This window comes from Dermacentor albipictus, chromosome 3 (assembly GCF_038994185.2).
Source record: "Dermacentor albipictus isolate Rhodes 1998 colony chromosome 3, USDA_Dalb.pri_finalv2, whole genome shotgun sequence".
Lineage (NCBI taxonomy): Eukaryota > Metazoa > Arthropoda > Arachnida > Ixodida > Ixodidae > Dermacentor > Dermacentor albipictus.
In genome coordinates this window covers 34,191,337-34,210,014 of record NC_091823.1, presented here as the reverse complement: position 1 = coordinate 34,210,014, position 18,678 = coordinate 34,191,337, and the positions used below count along the sequence as shown (strand labels likewise).

The 18,678-nt window shown below is 48.0% G+C and overlaps 1 protein-coding gene across 1 annotated transcript in view; it reads left to right on the top strand.

Moving 5' to 3' along the window:
* The first annotated feature begins 17,414 nt into the window (after positions 1–17,414).
* The window catches only part of LOC135902900 (leucine-rich repeat-containing protein 4B-like), a 149,309-nt gene continuing 148,045 nt past the window's right edge, over positions 17,415–18,678 (top strand). The window contains exon 1 of the mRNA XM_065433218.2: positions 17,415–17,494. The gene's annotated coding sequence lies outside the window, so the exon portion shown is untranslated. The remainder of the gene's footprint in view (positions 17,495–18,678) is intronic.

The window sequence follows — 18,678 nt, the reverse complement described above, 5'->3', positions numbered from 1 at the left end:
GCGAGCTGTGACAGATGGTGTTTGGGCAGAGCTTGTTAGAGCTCGGCTGAATCCTGCTTGACACCATCTAAAAGCGTTGTCTGCTTAGGGCCAAAAAAGAAGTGCTTTTCTTTTTTTTTCCGCATCAGTTTTGGAAAGTTGTAGTGATGACACTTTTTCATCTATGCATCCTTTTTTGTATCATCCATACGTCAACACGTACCAGACTCACCGCGTACGGTCTCTGCGCGGGAATCACGCTAGGAGTTGTCACGCGACGTGTCATGTTGTTGGCTTGTCTGTGCTATACGCTTGTCCTCGCTAGCCCCGGTGTTCTCGCCTCCATCTGATGAATCTTTCTTCTTGCGCTTGTTTTGATGGATCGATTTGAGTGATGACACGCTTTTGGGTTGCACTCAAGGCTGTTGTCACAGCGCATTACCATGCTGTGCGTGTGTGTTCTCTTGTTCTTGCGTGACCTTGGGACTGGGTCTTGACAGGATGGCACTTAACGCACGCAGTGCGCTGGCTGGATAGATGTGTGGGCCAAGCGTTGAGGCAATGTACGAGGAGGCATAAGTAGGTCAGTTTCACCGAGCCTACGGACACGTGACGCTTTTGATTGACTGATTCGTGGAGTTTAACATCGCAAAGCAACAATGGTACTCTGAGGGACGCCATAGTGGTGGACTGCGGATTGCATTCGACCAGCCGGAATTATTTAACGTGCACCTTACTATAGCTATCCGGTCGTTGTTCTATATTCTGTCCCCGTGGGAATGAAGCCGCCGCGGCCGGGATCTTAACATGCGATCTTGCAACATAACGCGAGGGATAGCCCCAGAGTGAGGTTTGTGTGAGTTTGTAATGAATATTTAAACGTATATACAACCGGCGAAATACGGGACGCAGGCGCATATGACCACCTCATCCCTGGACACTTCCGAAGATACATATTCAATAACAAGGCAATCTCGTCCGACGAAGGTTTATTGAGACTAATAGAAAATGCAACGAGTACGAAAAGCAAAAAACCACGCATTGCTCTTGACCCACATTCACAAACGAAACTTTTACGTTATAATTATTCGTAGAAGCGAATTCCAACGAATCCTGGCGTTGGACATAATGTTGACGAAGGTAGCGAGTCAACGGCAAATAGTGTTTACGAATGAAAATCTCTGATAATTTAGCCTCTTGAGTTCACGTGGTCAAGGAACATGCGCAAGGCAGAAATACCTTTACCTGATGAGGATAACAAGAAGAGCGCTGGCGCCGCGCTACTCCTTTGAAAACAAAAATCTGCTTCGATAATTTCTGGCGTTCCTTCGTTCAAGTTAGGGCCAAATAATGGGGTCATCTTGAAAGTGCGGCGAGCGCGTAGAACCTGTATGTACAGAAAAGCACATTTACAAGTTTAAACAATGAAATTCTTGCACGTTAACTCGAAAACATGGCTGTAGTATACTGACGCGCTGGGGAAGCTGTAGCAGTTCCTCTTGTAAGTCAGACGTGCGCGTATCAAGGAGCGTGGCGGTAGTGGTGGTGGTCGGGGGAAGATGTTAGTGTCTTAGATTAGGGGACGCAAGCGGATTGCGCACGCAAGAGCTGGGGTCCACGGCACTGCGCATGCGCAGACACCTACGTCAGAGTGTGCGCATGTGCAGTGACGTGAACCCTAGTTCTTGCGTATGCAAGCCGCTTGCGATCCCCATTCTAAAACTCTCTACTGGAAGAGGTGGGTTTATCTCGACTGCCGAGGCCGGCAATTGCCCCGCTCGTATAGCGTCCCTTTCAAGATTATATGCTTCGTCACCATACGCTTCAAAGTAGACTGTCGTGGAGCACGAGCAGAAGGCGCAGTATTTATCTTCTGACGATTTGGCGGCCTTCTGGAAACACTAAACTTTGCACGAAATCGCATGCCTATACATGCCTCCACGGGGTTCATTAAAGCAATGCGTTTCGCTCCACAGTAGAGCACTGGCAGGATCGCATAATGTTATCAGGTGATCCACATAGCTTGACTTCCCGACTCTCTAGCTTCGTTTACGTGAACTCGACGCGAGGAGATCGAGTCAGAAAAAAGTCGAGATTACTGAGCGCGACCCGACCACATTTACGTTCATTTTGCCGAGCGAATATGGCGAGCCAGACCAGCACTTACCGAAGAGCTGTGTAAACGCGCCTCGGCCCTCAATAGGTCGGATCCGCAATCATTTACATATAAGCTCGACGAGCGGTTTTCGGCCCAACTAGCCAACTCGACTCCACTTTGTCGGATTCATTTAAACGCAGCTAACATCAGGCGCCCTAAAATTGAAAGTTCCAAAATTTATGCAACTAACAAAGAAGGCTACTCGTTGTTAGTTGCACCACATGTACCGCATGCATCCTGCACCGGATGTACCCTGCATCAACAGGTGACTAACCCGCCCTGAGGCCACACTGTTATTTAATTTATTTTTGAAGCAGTGCGTGTTCAGCGTATACATTCTAGCTTGCTAAATTAAGACTGTGCACTTTGTGCACAACTGCGTATCAAGGCGCATCCGCATGGTGGAAAATAGTGCGCACATAAACGGGAGATACATAAAAAGGAGGCGCTTTCTAAGCTGCACTAACCTGCAGAAGCACTATGGTCAAAGAGAGAAAACAACGCCGAAGGACCGGAGTCGGAGCGACATTTCTTTGGCGCAGGTATATACGACTCTCGGTCGTCCAGATTTGCGCCGCTTTATTTTCTTCTCTCGAGCACCCTCGAGGACTCCTCCTTTTGTCAGAGCATAAAGGCGGCGTCTCTATTAATTTATTTACTTTTCCTCCTTCCCCGGGGAAGGGTGATGGGCCATTCAGCAGAAAGAAGCCGTTCAAGGAAGGTGCGTTGTCAGTGAGCGTCCGTAGGACAGGCGTCGCGTGTCCTCTAATGCGGTGCTCCGTCCTCGTCTGTCGTCGCTGAGGCGCTCCTCTTTCGCCGGCAGGAAACGCCTGTCTATACAAGAGTGATGGACGCCGCTCCTCGACGCCGCTTCGTGACGAGGTGCGGCCTATAGCGCCAAAACTGGCGCGAAATCATTAGTAAAAAAAAAATGCCTCTCCAGGTGTCTTATTTCTTAGCGCTTCGTAAAGAACGGGACGACCATAGAATTTCTCACTATAACACCTAGAGGGTAATCTGGCGCCACTGTCTGTGGGAGTTCCTTAAGGGGGCACCGTGCCGTCATGGGAATGACGGTATATGTGTCTGCGAGGCTCGTGTTGGCTGGTGTTGTAAGAGGCTTCGTCTAAAACGTGGATATGGCTACGCGAATAACGCGTTCTCAAAGTAAAATCTTCATAGAATGTTTCCATTCACGCATATTACATTTTTACTCACCCACGATGCATGACCAAGGGAAGAAAAGCAAGAACAGACGACCAACTGTTTCAAAGCGAGCGCGAACCTTATCGTCTGTCTTCCAACTATAGCGGCCCGCTGATACTTTTTACGTAAGATGTAGTCGTACACACAATAACAAGTTCTCATAGTTAAACAAAACATGTTTTCGCGTAATAATAAAGCTAAAAGAGCTTTTCGCGTGCTGTTCTAGTAGAAAATGAATCATTGTGACAGACGGAACGGTGCTTGCCAAGCGCGTCTTCAAGAAGTCCTGTCTCTACGAGAACGATGCCAATCCGAATCCACAATATACCGGCATTCCCATGCATACCACAGCGCAGCAGCGCCAGATTTCCCTCTAAGTAATGTAGTGAGAAACTATGGGGACGACGGATGACGGACGGGCATTCTGCCCAGTTCTCGAGAGAGGATGTGGTGCGGCGGCCGCGCGGCTTGCTTGCTCGTCACGTGACGCGTGGACAGTGAAGCTCGCCGGACTGACCGATTCTCGCCTGTGCATACGGTCGGCCCTCACTTGCGAATTCGACTGCGGCCCAAACTGCGCAATTAAAAAGAAAAAAGAAAAGTCGGCATACTCCACCTCCTGTGGGAATCGATGTTATGCGAATCAGTCTGCGGGGAGTCTACCAAGCTAACGAAACAGACCATGAGAGCACCAAGACGTGAGCGGCTGTTCCATCACCTATATGACATGCACGTCATGACATTCATGTCATGACCTATCATTTATGTTCATCATATTATTTATGCCAACTTTGGTACATACCAAGACGTAGGCGGTTGTTTCATGACCTACGTGGCAAGCAGTCATGACCCATCATTTATGCTCGTCGTGTACTCTTGTAACACTATGCCAATTTTGGCACATACCCAGTTAACGACCATGACAGTACCAAGACGTAGGCGGCTGTTTCATGACCTACATGGCACACCACGTGTAGTATTATTCAGGTCGTGACCGATCATTTACATTCGTCGTACACTCTTGTCACAGTATGCCAATTTTGGTACATACCAAGTCAACGTAACGACCATGAGAGCAGCAAGACGTAGGCGGCTATACAGGTACTGTCAAAGTGGCGAATTTTCGCGAAGAAATGCTTCGCATTGCTCTGTGAACTATATGGCTGGGCGCCACGTTCACAGACTTCTATTTCCGCGCGCTGCTCCTGCAAAGAATGCAAAGAAGCTGTAGATCACTTCCTTGATTGACCACTGTCCCTCTTCGGCAACCGTTAGTGCTTCGAGTCTCTTAGGCCAACCACTAAAGGAGAAAATACTTTTCGGACCTTGGTTTTGGCCGTATACTGTACGCAGAAACCGAACGTGTTAGAGCGTTCAAAGGGACGTTCGAAAGTCAGCGGATTTGTACAACCGCTTTCCGTTGAGTTGTGATCAGCGCTGTGTCTAGATGTGGCCCTAAATCTCCCTCTTGTTTTTGTTTCCCCGTTCATTCCTTAGCGTTCATCTTTCTATCCGCCAGCGTAAGCTAGCCAACCGTGTTTAACCGATCCCACTGCATCGCAAACAGCTCTCTCAACCAAGAACATCAACAGTTCAAGCAAGGACATCAAGCAAGGACATGATATTTCGTTTTTGAACACGTTACTGCTGCGCTCCTTAGAGTGATCAATAATTCATGCACGTACCATATTCAACGCGGTATTTTCCTCGGCTCTTAAGACTCTGGTAGGCTATATTTTGGACACATACGCTCGAAAAAACATCTTCCTTTTCGTTCGGTTACTCGAGGTGGATTTTTTATAGAGATCAGAAAGTAAGTTCTTTATTTTAGCCCAAATAGAGCGGCTTCCGGCTTTCTCCAGTTCCCAACATTTCAGTTGGTAGTCCGCCCTTTCAACAGACATCAATCGTTTTTTTTTTTTTCATTTGCTTTTGGTCGGAAGCCGCGCAGCTATGAAGAGCCAAATCTCGTCGAGCAAGTTGGCTCATTTAGCGTTTCCTTATATGGTCCCGATGGAAAAATAGGAATGAATGAAGAAAAATGGCGCTGTCCAAGACAGAATAGCGGAGTCCCTAAAGCGGTACAAACTGCTCTTTCGGAAGCGCTCATTTGTATCTCCTGTACGTACGACATGTATAGATACCGTGGATTTGAAGCTCGCCTTTTTCAAGGAGCATCATTAGGTGCACAGGGCTGAACATGTCGCTAAAAGAGCGGTGACGAGCAAAAAGAAAAAAAAAAGGAACGTGCTTTTTCGAGGGATAGAATCGTAGCGCATAATACAGCCGCAGCAAAATTACGATAAAGCCCCCGGAAGGTAAAGTAGTTTCTCGCTAGTAACTAGTTGGTTAAACGAAGCGCGTAGAGAAACTTTCCATGTCCTCTCTTTTTTTCCGCGAAGCCCTCTAGCGGGAAGCAACGGAGATGTGGAGAAATAAAACGCACGTCGGCCGCCCGTGTACCCTCACGAGGGTGTGCGACACTGCAGTAACGTTCAGTGAAAAAAAAAAAGGTTTAAAAATAATCCAAACGTTGGAGAAAAGCTTTTTAGCACGAACGACTTCGCTTTACAATACAAAACACAACGTGTGCATGAACGAGAACTTTGCCCAGGGAATGATTAAAAAAAATCTGAATGAAAAGCGCAGGAGAGGCCATCAGCACTCGGAACTTGTTCAAGTTAATGCAGCAGTCTATACCACCCGATTCTTTCTCCATATCCTGTCGTGATTAAGGACCATAATGAAAGTCTTGCAGCAACGACTTGTCTGGCTGCATACACCGGCTTTCGCCAGGTCGCCAAACTGAGCAGCGATGGGCTCGGTCTGTCAGTACTTGGGGACGAGAACAGAAGGGAACGCCCGCCGCTGATGACTTTTCTTTTCTTCTTGCTTAATGTAATAGTTAAGATGTCACAAGTTTAGCGAGATGGTCATGGTGTCCGGGGAAAAGAAAATTTCGCGCACGCACGCACGCGCACACGACATTTTGGGTCTTGAAAAAGGCCTCCGTGACATTTTTATGACGATCGTGGCCAGTGGAAGCGTTCGAGACATTGCGCGAAGACCTTGTGTCGGTGAAACTAGAGAGAGAGAGAAACGTTTATTAAACGAAACAGTGTCCCGAGCGAGGCCGGGTATCACCCTAAGGTGGGAGGGCTCCTTAGTCCAGGAACCCTCTGGCTTCGACTGCCCTCTTGGCCCTGGCGACGAGTTGTCGCTGGTCTTCCAGGTCCCCGAGGGTTAGCTTGACCTCCCACGTTTCGAATAGGTCGTTTGCTTCTATTGCTCGTTTTGCGTGCGTTTCTGGTTGCATTTCGCTGCCTTCCTGCCACGGGCATTCCAGGAGCAAGTGTGCCAGAGTGTCGGGTACGTTGCAAAGTGGGCAGAGGTAGCCGTGGAGCGTCGGGTAGAGGCGATGCATTATCGTTCCGTGCGTGTACGTATTACTTTGCAGGCGTCTAAGGATTAGGATTAGGTGAAACTAAAGAAAAGAAAAAAAAATCGCGGCATAACTCACCTTACGATGACAGTCGACGGTAATGCAAATGGCAATCGAGCAATGCAGCGACGTACCATATTTCTGAAGTGACGTCTATTTACCACCTGCAGTGGTAATTCTGAGACTTTCGTTGCTTTGGCTATGTGCCATGTACTCCGATATAGTCGCACTTTGCTACGACATTCGCTTGGCAAGGCCGCGCGTGAGCATGGAGACGTGTCGACGACTGTATGACGCCGACACGATCAACTGACGAACAAGGAACGATGTCAATGGCACGATGAAGGCCAGAACGGCGACGACTTCAAGACAATGTGATGTCGATGTCGATAAATTATCACGGTGCTATAGCGATGACAACGCGACGACGATCACATGAGTACGATGAGAGGACGGCGACAGTACGGCGGCAACCGCGCGAAGAAGCGGGAATGACGACGATGACACGACCAAGACGCCATGACGAAGACGGTATACGACAAGGGATGCATGATTGCCTTTGCCTTTTATGTATATGTATGTTCGTGGATGTACAGGCCTATGTGCGGTGGATTTATGGCCTGTGACGTGCTTTCTTTTCATTTTCTTGCTACGTATATACTTTTATATTGTCTTTTTTCTGCTCTGAGAATAGGAGTAGCCGTCCCCATTATAGGGTGACTACATCTCTCTCTTTTATTTCCATTTCAATAATAAAGAAAGAAAGATAACATACGTGTGCCGACAACGCAATGATGACGATAGCATGACAACGGTGGCATATCACGATTGAATGGCGAACGCATGATTACTGCGAATGATGAGCAAATGATGACGTCGGTCGATCGACAAAGGTGGCCTGACGACGGTGGCACGATAACAATGGGATAACGATAGTGAAGTGAGATAGGGTGAGGAAACGACATCGTGACGGTGATGACATGAAGACAACAGTATGGTGACAACTGCATGCCAAGGATTGGATGTCGAAGTCACAATGATGACGATGAATGACCGCGGCGGCGTTAAAATGATGGTACGACAACGAATGCACGACAACTACTGCTTGGCGATGATGCTGTGAAGACGATGGCGTGACGATGTCTGTATCACGAAAGCTGCATGGCGACGATGCCGTGAGGACGATGTCGTGACGAGTTTCGGGTGACGTAGCTGGAGTGACGTTGATGGCACCACCACGATGGCATTACAACGGCGGTCTGACAAGGGAGGCGTGATAGCGACTGTCTGACGGTGACACGAAGAGGGCGGCATAATCGCGACTGAATGACAACAGCACGATTACAATACAAGGACGAAGAAGGAAAGATGCCGATGGAATGATGAAGGTAGTATGAGGACGACGGCTCGACGACAATTCGATGACGTCACTGAAGTGAAGCGTTACTGGCATGACGAGGACTGCGTCAGGACGACGACGTAATGACGACAGCATGACGGGAGCTGGATGACAAATCTGGAATGACGACAACGCATCCAACACAACGGCATCACGACCCCGAACACATACCTAGTGGTCCAAGCTATTAGACAATTTGAACCACTGGGCCGGAGTAGAAGGCGTGGTGACGACGGCATGACGAGTGTATAAGGTCGCGAAACGGAACGACCACGACCTTGTGGCCCAAGCAGGTAGAGAACTTAGACCACTGGGTCGGCGTAAGATAGATAGATAGATAGATAGATAGATAGATAGATAGATAGATAGATAGATAGATAGATAGATAAGAGATAGATAGATAGATAGATAGATAGATAGATAGATAGATAGATAGATAGATAGATAGATAGATAGATAGATAGATAGATAGATAGATAGATAGATAGATAGATAGATAGATAGATAGGGCTGTGTGCGGTGGATTTGTGGCATGTGACGTGGTTTCTTTTCATTTTCTTTCTACGTATATCTTTCTATATTGTCTTTTTTTCTGCTCTGAGAATAGGAGTAGCCGTCCCCGTTATAGGGTGACTACATCTCTCTCTTTCATTTTCATTTTCATAATAAAGAAAGAAAGATAACATAGATAGATAGATAGATAGATAGATAGATAGATAGATAGATAGATAGATAGATAGATAGATAGATAGATAGATAGATAGATAGATAGATAGATAGATAGATAGATAGATAGATAGGGCTGTGTGCGGTGGATTTGTGGCATGTGACGTGGTTTCTTTTCATTTTCTTTCTACGTATATCTTTCTATATTGTCTTTTTTTCTGCTCTGAGAATAGGAGTAGCCGTCCCCGTTATAGGGTGACTACATCTCTCTCTTTCATTTTCATTTTCATAATAAAGAAAGAAAGATAACATAGATAGATAGATAGATAGATAGATAGATAGATAGATAGATAGATAGATAGATAGATAGATAGATAGATAGATAGATAGATAGATAGATAGATAGATAGATAGATAGATAGATAGATAGATAGATAGATAGATAGATAGATAGATAGATAGATAGATAGGCAGGCTCAACACGCCTGAAGCAGTCAAATAATGATGTTCGCACAAAAATCTTGGTTTGGAACTTTGCCGCTTTCACGATTTTAAACTCAGCCACGGGATGCACAACCCATGAAGGAACCTGTACCTAGGAACAGTGTTCTGTAGGTGCAGAGAGGACGCGCTTTTCTGGTGAAAAAAATAAGACTTGCTCTGTGCATCTGGTGGTCCGCATGGCGGAGCTGAAGATGTTAACGTTCTTAGGTGACCTTAGGCCTGCTTAACGCTTAGAACTTAATTATGCTGCGTTGCGTAATAACTGCTGCTTTGGAAATATTTTCATTAATAGGAGACCAGCCCAGCACTTTCAAGAAACAAAGTGAGGAGACGTGCCATCTCGCAACTATGGGACTAGGCCCCTTTTTGGTACGTAATACAAGCTGCAGGAATGATTGCCAGTTCCGTCGGTGTTAAGCTGCGTATCAAGGCATTGTGCTTTCCCCGGAAGTGCTGAACAAACCGCGCAATTTCTCTTCGTCGATAGACAGGGTATGTAGTTGAACGTAGGACTTCTCGGAATCTTTCGAAGGCACGCCTACCATGTTATAAAGTAAGGTAATACTCTCTTGCAACAATCAATTGATGATGCAGACACACACGAACGAGGTCTCTAGTGACGAATACAAGCATTTAAAGTGGCATAGGCCCGTTGGCGGCCCACCATTCTTCTTGATTGGTCATCCTTTCACAGCGATGGATAAGGTGTCGAGGCTGCTTCATGCAGATTTCTTGAGAGCTCTCACAGGCATTATCACTGTGTTTACCTCCATCGTGTTGTTTGACGGAAAATGCCGCCAGGAATCTTTGTTGCCCGCAAGGATTCGATCGCGGGGGCTGAACGTGAAAGCTATCCAGCCCGTGCGTACCCTAACCTCGCGGTTTTTCATGCCATATACCCCGAAAGATACCCCAGTGCGGACTGCCCTGCCTGTGGACTAAGGGCAACATTGGACCATGTGTTGTGGGGGTGTGGAGCCATCGGCTCCTCCTTCAGCGAGGATAGGTGGGCTGCGCTCTTGGGCAGCCCCGAACTCAGCGACCAAACCCTGGCCGTCCAGAGTGCCCGCGACCGGGCCGTCAAGCTCGGCTTGGCGGTCCCTACGTGGGACTAGCCGGGTGGCGCGGGGTCTCCCCTGCGTCTTCTCTGGACCAAAATAAAGTTACTTCACTCACTCACTCACTCACTCCTGTCGTGGAGTTATAATAGTCGTTGTCCTTGTCGTCATGCTGCTGTTGTCGTCGTCGTTGAAACACTTGTGGTTGTTTTCGACGGTACATACGAATTTTGTTCAAATTACATGCTGCGATTTTTTTTCCTTCTCGTTGGAGCCAATATAAACGACGTTCATTGGATGATCTTGGCACGAGTTGGTATGTAACACCATTCAATAACGGCGTACACCGTACGCGGCTTGTTTGAGCTCGTCTCTCTTTCTCTCCCTTCACTTCCCTTCTGCTCTCATTACCTGTTTATCCGCCTACTCCTTCATCCATGCAGGGTAGCCAACCGGATCTGCCTCTCGTTAACTTCCATGCCTGCCTATGTATCGTTCCTCTCTATCACTCCCTCTCTTTACACGAATAACTCTTACACGATGATTAGGCCGAGTACTGGGTTTTTATTATTGTACTGACTCCTGTAAGGGTCCATGCACCTCGGAGTGGTGAACTTGATAGTTGCAGGTGCGGGTCGTGGTTTGGTGTGATTGCGTTCAATGGGTGTTAGGTGTCAGCACGACACACTGCCTTCGCGAGCGAGAGGACGTTTGTGGCGCTGTGGAAGCGAATTAAAGCTAGAAAGCTTGCTTCCACCCTTTACCACCTCACATCGTGAACTGTGTTGATGCATCTCATTCTTTTTATGACAGAATATGTACGACGTTGTATCACATTATATTGCACATTGATTAGTGTACTACACCGCTGCGTAGATTTGTACATAGTTGTATAGCTGTCGTATATAGCTGCATAGCCGTCCGCCGGCTTCACCAGTACAGATCGTTCCCGAGCAGCATGACGACAAAGGTTGGTTCCTTTTATTGCGATGCCAGTTATACAGACACTCCAGAAGTATTTCCACTGTCGTCGTCATAGCAGTCGCCGTCGCATTGGTTTTCCGTGGCATCGTTTTAAAGTTCAAGTGACAAGCTGCCACCCCAACTAGTACTTTCATTCATTCGTACCAAAGACGTCATCGGAATGGGATCACCTCCCCGCGCCCGTCGCCAGCAACCCAGATCAACATAAGTTCAAGACATAAGTCTGCAATAACGTACCCCAGATGTACCACTCCTCTCTGTAACACCGCAATGGTATTGAGAGATAAATAAATAAATAAAAAATGGCTGTGGCTTAGGTAAGGTTAAGCCCAGGATGCGAAGCATACTAGCCTTTATTTTAGTTGTTGAACCACTGTTTAGCCTGGTGAACTGCTGTTGCTTGGCTATATTTGGTTCGGCTAGACGAAGAAACAACTCATGCATTACTTCTTCGCCTTCAAGAGTGGAACGCGACAGCGTTCCCGTCGACCCGCCAAGGGGTGTAAGACAATGGGCTACAGGGCAGCGACTACGCGCCCCGCATTGGACGCGGTGAGCGTCGAGCAAAGCAGCGTTCGGCGCGGCAACGAAATGTGCGCCTGAGCAAGAGACGCACGCCTTAGAAACAGCGCGTTTCTAAGGCAACACCGCATTCACTAGAGGCGCTTTTGTACCGCTTTGAAGCGTTGTACTCGTGGCTCAGTGGTAGCGTCTCCGTCCCACACTCCGGAGACCCTGGTTCGATTCCCACCCAGCCCGTCTTGCAAGAGTTGAGCCAAAGCCACTTCTCCTCTGTCGTGACGTCACGGTGTCACGTGATTTCATGGTCACCGCCGCGCTTGAGGAGCTGGGTTGAGCCCTCGTAATATGCTTCGCATAATAAATAGTCTAAATGCGACAACATCGCAGCCACGCGCTGAGTGCTGTGGGTAAGAGTGAAAGGGTGCAAGTGTGAGCCGTCAAGGAGGGTGGCTCGATCTCGCTCGACCGAAGGAGGGTGGGGAGGAAGCGCGCTACATCGCGCGCAAGGCAACAAGGGATGGGGGGGGGGACGGCGTTCCACTCCGCCGGCGGCTGCATATAGCGCGGCTGAGTGCGGCCGCCCTGGCCGTACCTTTAAGCGATCTGCGGTAGGTACCGCCTAGGTGCGCCGAGGTCTGATGACTTTGCGTGCGCTGTATTCTCGGCACTATAAATATTCTCGACGCGACCATATATGTTCGCGTTGAAGCGAGAGGCAGCATGAAAGACGATTCGCTCGCTGCTGCTGCCGCTCTTCCTCACGCCAGCATTTTGACAGCAAGTGTCCGCGGTCATCGAGTTAGGTGTGTTCATGCCTGCCTGTGAGCGCGCGACACAATGCTTGTTAGTTTAGTTAGTAAGCGAACGTTTAATGGTTTGTATGACCGAAAAAGATTACTATCCTTACTTCGTGTAGCTGTCTAATAATTTGCTATCGCAAATGATTCTTCGCCTTTCGGGCATCGCTACGACATTTCGTCTCATCCTTCCTTTCCAGCTAAAACATTTCGCAGGGATGGCGGTCTTTCGAGGAGAGCAAGAAGACGAGCGAGGCATCCTCGAAAAGAAAATCCTCATAAGAGAGACGTGTTAGAAACACTATACGTATAGTTCAGCCCGCGCGTTGCCACGAACGTAGCAACGCCGCGACGACGACGACCGGTCGCAGGCTAGCGCACAAAGGACCTCCGCTGACTCTTGGGACACGCTATAGAACACACCCGCCTCGCTCCGGCGTGCTCGATCTGCCGACGCCTCCTCTTTCGAGGTGCTCTCGTCGAGGTTTGCAAATATAGATAAAACAAATGCGAAGCGGTCCGCGCTGGGACGGCGGAGGAAGTGGACGGCCGGAGGAAGAGAGTGCGGAAGCCTGCTTCCGGGCGCGCGCCACGGGCGGAAGAAAGGAGGCGCCCGCGGAACTGGCGCGCTCCGGGGACATTAGCCTAAAAGGAAGTTGCTGTTCGCCCTCCGCGCGCGCACACTGTTCGTCGCCGGGCCGGGGCCCCCCGCCGCATGAAATATTCAGGCCACAAAGTCTCGGCCGCGACTCCACAAATGCTCGCGATTCGAGCTCGCGCCCCGGGTAGAGGACGGGGCTGGTGGGTGGGCTGCGTTGCCCCACCCCCCTTCCCCTGTATAAGCCTGCGTGCGTACGTGTGTACGAAGGAGCGGGGCACTCTGCCCCGAACGCGCGCGCTCGTTCGCACGCTGCTTGGAGCACCGTTCGCCGCCGGCGGCGTTGTTGTGAGCCCTGTTTGTTCTGCGCCGTGCGGCTCGCGGGCCGGTTCACCCCGTTTGCCCCGAGATGAAGGAGGGGGCGCGTAATTGCCTCCTAAGAAGCTCGCGGCTGGCACTCACGAGCTCGGTTTCTTTTCTTCTTTCTTTCTTTCTTTTTTCTCTCTCCGCGCGTGCGTACACCGCGAGCAGGAGGCAGCATATCAGCAGTTCTAACGTGTAATCCGAAATCTTGGCTCAGAATCTCATATTCGCGGGCATTCTGCGTTTGGATGCCGGGAATGTTGTAATTAAAGCACACCGGGGCGTTAATAACAGTACGCGTGACCCCATGGGATCGGCCGCAGTAATTTTTGAGCCTAATGAACATTCGCACTTTGAGCCATCCTGCTTAGTCTTTTTCGTTGCCGCGTGCCTGGGAGTTACTGCTTTTATTATGGCAGCGTGCCGCGAAATTCAATTTCGCGCAGCATTGTCCTGTTCCGCATTATTTTTCTTTTTCTCTTTTTTTTAAGGCAAGCGAGCGTGGTTCAGGGCACCGGGCAAGCGTGGAAGCTATCGATGTTAATTAAAACACGAAAAATTCCAATTAAACTATAACGGATGGCGTGCGCGCCCACGCGTGAACGCGAACCTGCGGTTATGAGCATTTTTGAAAACAATAAAAGTTTAACCGTACTTGAGGCCGCGGCATCTAACGAAAACTGAAGGCGAAGTGTGTCTGGGTGCCAAAGTGATGGATATTCGTGTTTCAGTGGCGCTCAGGTCATTTGTTATACGAAACACACTGGAAAGCTTTTCGCACCCTTGAGGGTGCTGCTTTGTTCCATGGCTGGCACCCTTAGCCTTAGGGCTGTTAAAGAACGTACTCTACTCGGGAGCAATTTCAGACTACATCTACTATGAGAGAAGGCGGGCGGATTTGAATACTCTTTACTAATTGGAAGCCCCTAGCGCGCAACTAAATATCTGACACGAGAGTTTGGCAGCGATAGCTATTAAAGATTGCTTCGGGCATCTTTCGTGTCATCTGAAATCGCAATGCCCCCTTAAGTGTGTGACTGCCTTGACTGCTAGAGGTGCCGGCTGCGACCAAACAACGGCTCTGCAGGTGCAGAAGTTATCTCTACCCTCAGGCATGATGTATGCGTTACCAGTCCTTAATGTGCTATCTAGTTTCATGGCGCAACTTGAATGAGATCATCGCGTTGCCCAACGACTAATGCATGGATTACCTCGTGAGGCCCAATTTGTTGCATTACTCACTGGAGTGCATCAATTACCCCTGAGGCTGCAAACAGACTAGAGAACTCTACATTATATTGAACGTCTGCACCGCTCATCGAATGGTCAATTGTTCTTTTATCGTCTGATTCACCACCCGTCTTCTCCATGGAAAAATGGCGGCATTATTTATGAACATTGTTGGAAGTTCTGAACATGCTGTTTCATTTAAGCTTCCGACTACGAAAGATATCACCAAATTCGCATTCCCAATTTATCTCAGAATCCCTGACATACATAAAGATGTCTGATATGCCTGTTTCAGCAATATTCCAATTAGTCAGTGAAACATGTTCGAAACATTTCCAGACTATCTTCAAGCATTCACAGGTGCACCTGTACACAGCGACGGTCAAGGCGCCGCTGCAGCTTTCACATACCCCATCCAGCCTCGTAAACTGCGGGGCTGGCACCGATTAATGTTGCACTGAAATACGTGCAATAGGAGTTAACCGCATGAAAGATTGCCATCTTTACGTACTCCCGAGCTGCCTTTAATTAATTACAACGCAGTTGTATTGATTGTCCAGTTGTGCGCAGCATTACTGACTCTTCCAACAAAATTGAATCACGTGGGGTATCTCTCGTTGCCGAATGGTACCTTAACAAGTAGGGATCAATGGAAATGAAGAAGCTGATCGGCTCGCTTCGACTTTCACTCATAACAAGTGTGTATGCACTGAAATTTTGTGCAAGCTTGATGACGCTCGTCTGCTTATTCCCCGACACCTACTCAAGGAGCATCCAGACGAAAGCGTTGCAAAAACGATCCGCCCCGTGTTCACGGTGGAAGCTTGCCTCGTCGCGCTAGAGCACAGCTACTCAAGCCAAAGGTTGGCTGAGTGAAGGTGTGTGAGCGTTCATGCCGACAAGGAACGTGTAGCCAGTCCATCGTGTGCGTTTTGTGGTTGCGGCGAGACACTGCAGCACCTGGTACTGAAGTGTCCCTCTTTCATTGCGCAGTGCACGTTACCTGTGAGAGACTATCATCCCCTTGCCCTGCGGTGTACGACACTCGACGAATGTTTTTACCCCAGTGGTTGTGCGTCTCGATCGGGCTCAATGCGCTCTCCTCACTTTTCTAGAGGCAACTAACTTGAGTTCGCGTTTTTAGCACATTTCTCTTTTGTAAATGAAGAGACTTCACGCACTACTTCTTATATTTCACCATCCTTTAGTAGAGTGACCTGCAGTGAACTGCCCAATTGTGCGTGACCTCTGCTGCGTGTGTTCTCCTTTATTCTTGGACATTTGTCACCTCGCTGGTTCTTTCTTCTTTCCTCCTCTCCTTCCTATCTTACATTTCTATGTTTCTGTCTCCTTCTATATGAAGAGCAGACGGGCGTTGTGTCCCTTCCGGTGGAAGTTGCCAGCCTGCTCTTCACTTTTCCTTTCCTGTTAGGTGTATGTATGTTTTCAAAAAAGATAATAATAATACTACTGTTTCAAACAGGTTTTGTGCCGTCATGTTTACGTGCCACAAAAGGTAGCCAAAGAAAAGAACTTCAAAAATTTCAAAATTTTACAGAAAGCACTAACGATTCGCTCTTATATTAGGGTACGATGGTGTTAGCCGTATGGGACAAACCAGCACTCTTGAGGGAGCGAGAATATTTTCCGTGCAGGTCGCTGCGAAAACAGGCGTCCGAGCCGGACGACTCGCATTTAAATCCCCTGGACACTTATTTAAGTATTCTACGAGTTTAGTCCGCCGTAATTAACCCTACCCTCGCTGGGCTTAACTCCAACAACGTTGCGTTAACCCCGTGCGTTAACACGCAGCGCGATTCGCGTGGTATTTCCTGCCGCACACAGACACCGAGAGTAGAGGCATTCGTGCCTGCATTACGGAGAACGCATCAGCAGGTGTATAATGAAACAGCACGTGCCGTGGGTGATCTTCAGTAATTATTTTATTTGTTTGTTTGTTTGTTTGTTTTTCTGTCTGTCTGTCTGCCTGTCTGTCTGTTTGTTTGTTTGTTTGTTTTTCTGTCTGTCTGTCTGCCTGTCTGTCTGTTTGTTTGTTTGTTTGCGTATGTGTGCTTTCGTGTGCGTGTTTGTCCACAACAGAAAATTATTTGCCCCATGTTTATGTGTCCCGTGTTTTAAGTTGATGTTGATTCCTTATCACGTGGCACATGCCCACAAAGGGGATTGTCCACACATTGAGAAATAAGATGAGTATAGCAACAAAAATGACTACATCTTAAGAAAAGAAAAAGACGGCGGAAGATAAAGTAATTAATGCAGAACTAAATAAATGTGTACGTTATAAATGAAAGAACACGAACGAAATAAACAACGATACAAACAGTGCCGTTTGTGTCGTCCTTCTCTTAGACCCGTGTTCCGCGTTATTTGTTTCTGTATCTGTATTTTAGAATGAAACATTTCAGAATAAAACAATTCAGAATGTGTTTCTGCTTAGTCGCGTAACCGTTCCTGAAATGAAGTGCGCATTTTGCTTCCCGTTGAACCGCAGGTCGAGTTTTCATCGGCGCACACTTGTCCACCGGAACCGGCAGAAGGAGGAGGCAGAGAGCAACTGAGCAAGCTGGGTTCGTAACTTCGCTTTCCTTTTGATTTTTCTCTCTCCTATTTCAGTCTCGATCGTATTCCTCAGCAGCAGCATCGGGGAAGCGAGCGTAAAAGGAAAGAAAACTACTCATTACACTTCAGACCGCCGGCGTCATGAGAAATTCTGTCAGAGCACGCGAAGGCCACCACCTTGAAAAGTTTCCGCAACATTTTTCTCTGCCTCGTCGTTATGGTATTCGTCGCCCTATGTACGCTTTTTTCAGAGCCCGGCCCTCCTTCAAAAAGGCAGTTCTCTCTTTCCCGTTCCCCTCCCCCTCCCTCCACGGCAATTCGCGATGAGCAAAAAGGACGCCGCCCCACATCCGAGAGAACTGCGCGGGGAAGCAGTTTTAAATTTCCAAGCGCAAATGACATCACGCGAAAGCCTTCTCCGCGATGGCGAGCACTAAAAGAGCAAGGTAGCGGAATTTTAAAAAATAATAATAAAAAAACAACAACAAAGAGAGGGGAGGAGGGGTGTGGGGTGGCAGGGAGCGAGGTTGAACAGGGCCGGCAAGGTTCGATGGGCGCTGCAGTATACAGCGCACGGGGATCATTACGGGGGATCAGTTTGCCTCGAACAGAGAAATCGATGGGCGCGCATTCGGCCCGCCGCTGCTGTGCCAGACCATTCAGGTTTCTGCATTTATATCGCTGAAAGAGAGAAAAAAGAAAAGAAACGGAAAAACAAACTAGCGCTTGCAGAGATCATGGGAAGAGAGAGAGATCGAGAACGCCAGGAACAAATCTCCTGCGGCACCAAGCCGAACGGGGCGTATCAGTCCGTATAGCGAGCCCATGGTGCGCCCTCTGGAATTACTGCTGCATTATATATATATATATATATATATATATATATATATATATATATATATATATATATATATATATATATATATATATATATTGTGTATTATTTCTTCTGTATTTTTTTCCTCCCCGAACGAGGGTGTTAAATAAAGTTGAACCAGGCTGATTAACTGGCGAGCGGCTTTGCCTGGTTTCGTTTGTAACGCATGGCTAATAAGAAAGGCAGAGTGTACACGCTTACCTTCTTTTTTTTTTTTCTGGCCATGAAATGCGAGTAACAAAGTTCTTGTGTTTCCTGTTATGCGTATTTGCTTTGTGATTTAGAGGAAGTGAGCTAGATAGAGAGATAGAGAGA